Below are 6,276 nucleotides of genomic sequence, written 5' to 3' on the forward strand. Positions count from 1 at the left end.
CGAATTCTGGAATCATGATTGTCCATATACTATGGGGACATGCATATTCTAGAATACCCGATGCGTTAGAATCAGGCCACAGTCTAGTAAATAATAATATGAGAATTAGTCAGTATCACAAAAAAAATACATTCATGTACCTTATAGATGACGTTGTATCTGGATTTGTTCTGTTTCTTAAGCACTTACCATCAATGTTCTGCATGCTTCTGTGCGCCGGTGAGTGACATCAGCAGCGCAATCACATGACCTGATCACACTGCTGACGTCAACCCTGTTCCGGTGGTCATAGCTTTAATTGTACTCGCATCTGAAAGACAGCCAGCTCAGAGAATGGCAGACTCCCTGTCAGGACTCTGAACATTTTTTACCTTTTGTGCATTACTGCCCTTTTCCAAGATGGCATCTTTGGTCTCATGTGCACTGTGTCTTCCTGCTATAAAACTCCACCCCAGCCTTCAGTCCGTGCTAGAGTATTCTGCATTGCATCCAGCTACTGACCTCTGATTACTCCCTGGCTATTCACCTGCTCCTGTGAACCTGTGTTGTGATCCTGCTACTCTGCTCTGAGTTCCTGCTGCATACACCAGTTCCAATAATCCTCCTTCATCTGCTGCTCGTGTTTACTTCCATCTGCATTTGCTGGACATGTAAACTGTTTCTGCTCTGCAAAAACCTGAGATTATTAACCAGGCCTCCCTGGTTGAGCTAAGATATGATTTGAACTGCCTTATAAGCTTATCTATCTGTGTTTGGACTAAGACAAGGATTTATTCGTGTCAAGTATCCTCAAGAATAACTGTGCTTCATAGACTTTCTGCTTGATAGCATTTTCCTCTGAAGTGTCCTATAGACTGCTAAGCTGCGTTTAATATTTACACCAAGTGTTGTGGACTTGAGTTTCTCTCTGCACCTGTTTGAATCACCGTGTGATAATATAGACTTTACCGCTTATAAAACTGTGTCCTGGAGTTGTCTTGTTCCACGCAAAGAGTTTCCTGAGTTATCCCCTATAATTATTACAGGATACTCTAGCCATAAAAAAAAGGAGACTGCTGGAACAATGACTGCAGAGAGCAGATTAGAGCAGGTGTTTTCCATAATTAGATCACTGCAGAAAGATGTGGAAGGTCTGCAAAAGAAGTTTGGAAGCTTTCAACACAATCAACAAGTGTTTGGACAAACTTTGCAGGACTTAAGCAACCGCATGGCAGCCCAGGAAAACAAACTTGCTGGCATAGAGTCCTAGTATGGATGGGCTTTTCAGGACATAAGCACGCAAATAGCTGCACAAGTGACTTTACCCTCTGGGCAACCGCCACCAGCTATCCCACCTAAGTTGCCCCCATTCAGATTTAATGGTGATCGCGACAAATTTCGTGGCTTTGTGAATCAATGTATGCTATATTTTGATGTGCATGTTGACCGTTTTCCTACTGATAGATCCAAAGTATTGTGTATAATAATGCTACTGACCTCACGAGCTCTCCCTGGGCGAATCCGATGATTGAGTCTCGTGACCCACCGTTAAATAACTTGGATGATTTCTTGGCCGCTATGGCATTAATGTTTGATGACCCTAATCGCCGTGCAACCGCTGAATCTGCCAGTTATGCACAATTGCCTATTTTTAAAAGGGGTCTGTCTAGTATTATAAAAGATGAACTAGCTCGCTCAGAGTCACCACAAGAACTAGAGACATTTATACAGCATTGTGTGCACATAGACATTCGCCTTACTGAGCGTAGGCAGGAGAAATTTGCTGCACATAACCGTATTTCTAACTTTTAACTTCCTTCCAAAGAGCCTGCAGGTAAAACATCTCAGGAAGTGGAGGAGGTGCCCATGCAAATTGATTCCGTTCAGAGACGCGAGATCAATGAGCGCCGGGAGCATCGCCTTCGTGAAACTCTATGTTTCCACTGCGGCCAGTCTGACCACTTCTTGATCAATTGTCCTAAGTGTCCTAGATGGCCTAACAAGGTGCTAGCAGCAATAGGGGAGTATGACAAATGTGAAGATGAATCTGACATCTCTGAATGTAGCCTGCCTTTAAACGCTGTATTCCATTCACTTTCTATGACTTCACCCCCCAAGGAGCTGAAGGAAAAGAACTCTCACTGTTCTCTCCCTATTAAGATCCTGTGTTCAGTAAAGTGGATTTCCTGTTCAGCTATGATTGACTCTGGTGCAGGTGGCAATTACATGGATATCGAATTTGCCAAGGAACATGGTATTAAAATTCAGCAAAGAGACTCTCCAATTACCATGGAAACAGTGGATGGGTCACCTTTAATCTCTGGGCCTGTGGATCAGGAGACTGTACCCCTTGAAATTTTGTTGGAGCCTAATCATCAGGAGCAACTTTCTTTCTTGCTAATTTCTTCTCCTCATTTTCCTGTGATTTTAGGCATTCCTTGGTTGCGTTCTCAGAACCCAATTATCAACTGGGAGACAAAGGAGATTATCTTTCCAACAAGGAGCAACTCAGCGTTAACAGAAGCTGTCCCTGAGTCCACGGCTACGGAACCACATGTACAGGTATCTTCTTTACCTCCAGCATATAAAGAGTTCTCTGACCTCTATGACAAGAAGAATGCAGATCAACTTCCTCCACACAGGCATTATGACTGTTCCATTGAGTTGCTTCCTGGGGCAGATATTCCTTTTGGTCACGTATACCCTTTGGCGGCACCTGAGCTTCAAGCCTTAAAGGAGTATATTGATGAAAATCTGGCCAAAGGCTTCATACGTCCTTCTTCCTCACCAGCAGGGGCACCCATTTTTTTTGTAAAGAAGAAGGATGGGACCCTGAGACCCTGTGTTGACTATCGGGAACTCAATAAGGTAACCGTACGAAACCATTACCCTTTGCCTCTGATTCCCGAATTACTGGAAAAAGTCCGCCATGCTAAGGTGTTCTCTAAGCTGGATCTTCGTGGGGCTTTTAATTTGGTGCGTATTCGTCCAGGGGATGAGTGGAAGACAGCATTCAGATGCCGGTATGGACACTTTGAATCTCTTGTGATGCCCTTCGGGCTTTGTAACGCCCCTGCAGCATTTCAACACCTTGTTAATGACATCTTCAGAGATTTGTTGGACCAGTTTGTGGTGATCTATTTGGACGATATACTAATCTTTTCTGACTTTCTACAGGAACATGAAGAACATGTCAAAACTGTTTTAAGACGTCTGAAAGAGAACCAACTGTATATCAAGCCAGAGAAATGCGAGTTCCATCGTTCTGAGATACAGTTCTTGGGTTATATCATCTCTCCCCAGGGGCTGAACATGGAATCTGGTAAGATTCAGGCTATCCTTGACTGGCCAGTACCCAAGAACGTTAAGGAGGTCCAACGTTTTATTGGTTTTGCAAATTTCTACAGACGCTTCATTCGAAATTTTTCTGATACTGTCCGTCCCCTTACTTCCTTGACAAAGAAGGAAAAGCCCTTTAAGTGGTCATCACAGGCTCAAGAAGCTTTCGATCGGCTGAAGATCTGTTTCACATCAGCACCGCTGTTGATACATCCAGATCCAACACATCCTTTCATTGTGGAGGTGGACACTTCTGATAATGCTTTGGGGGCTATTCTCTCCCAAAGAACTGGAGAGAAGGGTCTGCTACATCCTTGTGCTTTCTTTTCCCGTAGACTAACCTCAGCAGAGAAGAATTACGACGTGGGAGACAAGGAATTGCTGGCTATTATTGCGGCTTTCAAAGAATGGAGGCATCATCTGCAAGGAGCTGCACAACAGATCATAGTGCTAACTGACCATCGCAATCTAGAGTTCCTTAGATCCGCTAGATCTCTTTCTCCTCGTCAGGCTCGTTGGAACTTATTCAATTTAACTTTGTTATCTCGTACCGTCCAGGTTCTCGTAATGGGAAGGCTGATGCTTTATCCCGAATCCATGCTGCGGATTCCGTACCTGGAGCCCCATCCAAGACCATTCTATCTGATGCCAATTTCATCGGAGTTATCCACGATCAGGACTTGTGGAAGGAGTGCAGGGAGGCCTATGAAGGTGATGTATTTCTGGCCAACCCACCTGTGGATATTAATCCTATCTTTAAGGGTGGCATGTGGTTCAGAGATCGACGTATGTATGTCCCGGAGGTCGTCCGTCTGCAGATCCTCAAGTTGGTACATGACTCCAAGTTGGCTGGTCACAGGGGGGTACAGAAGACACAAGAGTTCCTGAGCCGATTCTTCTGGTGGCCAACTTGCCTGAAGGATACCATGGACTATGTTCTCTCTTGCGAGGTATGTGCCCGTTACAAGACTCCTCATGTGGCACCTATGGGTCTTCTACAACCATTACCTGTTCCATCCCGCCCTTGGGGGTCTATATCAATGGACTTTATTGTGGAGCTGCCTACATCGGGGGGCATGAATACAATCATGGTGGTAGTTGATCGCCTGACTAAGGCAGCTCATTTTGTTCCGTGCACCCGCCTCCCCTCTGCTAAAGATACAGTGAACTTGGTTATACAGAATGTCTTTCGGTTGCATGGAGTGCCGGATGAGATCATCTCTGACCGTGGAGTACAGTTCACTTCAAGATTCTGGAAGGGGTTTTGCTCTGCACTCAATATTAATGTCTGTCTCTCTTCTGCTTACCATCCCCAGACAAATGGTCAGACTGAGCGTACCAACCAGACGCTGGAACAATATCTAAGATGCTATGTCAGCCATCTCCAGGATGATTGGTTGGAGTTGTTGCCGTTAGCCGAATTTTCATATAATAATTCTCAGAGCGCCTCCACTAAATTTACACCTTTCTTTGCCAATCTGGGTTATCATCCATGTATTTTATCTAGGTCTCCAATTAATTCTCCGGTTCCAGCAGTGGCGGAAAGGCTGACTGCGATGAGACAAAATCTGGAGGTTCTGAAGGAATCCCTGACCACGGCTCAAGAACGTTATAAGAGATCGGCTGATAGATTCCGTAAACCTGCACCCATGTTCAAAGTAGGAGATTCCGTGTGGTTAGCAACTAACAATCTGAAGTTAAATGTTCCTTCACAAAAGCTGGACAGGAATTCATTGGCCCTTTCAAGATCAACGGTATTGTGAGCTCTGTGGCCTGCCGGCTGAAGCTACCTAGGACAATGAAGGTACACCCAGTTTTTCATGTATCTTTACTAAAGCCTGTATCTCCTAACACCTTCCAGGGACGTGTTGTGCCACCTCCGCAGCCTGTGGTGATTGATGGGCAAGAACAATTCATGGTGGAGGAAATTATTGATTCCAGGATTCGCAGGAATCGGCTCCAATATCTGATAAGATGGCAGGGATATCCCTCTGAGGAAGACTCTTGGGAACCTGTGGAAAACATCAATGCCCAACAGAAGATTTATCGTTTTCATCAGAGATTCCCTGAGAAACCAGGTCCAGGATCATCCTGAGGCCGCTTCTAAGGAGGGAGTAATGTCAGGACTCTGAACATTTTTTACCTTTTGTGCATTACTGCCCTTTTCCAACATGGCGTCTTTGGTCTCATGTGCACTTGTCTTCCTGCTATAAAACTCCACCCCAGCCTTCAGTCTGTGCTAGATTATTTTGCTTTGCATCCAGCTCCTGATTACTCCCTGGCCTTGCACCTGCACCTGCTCCTGTGAACCTGTGTTGTGATCCTGCTACTCTGCTCTGAGTTCCTGCTGCATACACCAGTTCCAGTAATCCTCCTTCATGTGCTGCTCATGTTACTTCCATCTGCATTTGCTGGACATGTAAGCTGTTTCTGCTCTGCAAAACCTGAGACTATTAACCAGGCCTCCCTGGTTGAGCTAAGATATGATTTTAACTGCCTTATAAGCTTATCTATCTGTGTTTGGACTAAGACAAGGATTTATTCGTGTCAAGTATCCTCAAGAATAACTGTGCTTCATAGACTTTCTGCTTGATTTCATTTTCCTCTGAAGTGTCCTATAGACTGCTAAGCTGCGTTTAATATTTACACCAAGTGTTGTGGACTTGAGTTTCTCTCTGCACCTGTTTGAATCACCGTGTGATAATATAGACTTTACCACTTATAAAACTGTGTCCTGTAGTTCTCTTGTTCCACGCAAAGAGTCTCCTGAGTTATCCCCTATAATTATTACACTCCCAATCTGCAGGGCGGCAAAATGCAGCTGCTGGAGGAGACACTTCGGACCGCCGCATTAGACAGCCGGGGCATGTGGCCCAACTGCACCCCCTGCCAGATGCGCCCGGGGCACATGCCTCAGCTGTCCCCCTAGATAGGCCACTTATATGTAGGGAGACCTTT

Source organism: Ranitomeya variabilis, chromosome 6, assembly GCF_051348905.1.
Source record: "Ranitomeya variabilis isolate aRanVar5 chromosome 6, aRanVar5.hap1, whole genome shotgun sequence".
NCBI lineage: Eukaryota > Metazoa > Chordata > Amphibia > Anura > Dendrobatidae > Ranitomeya > Ranitomeya variabilis.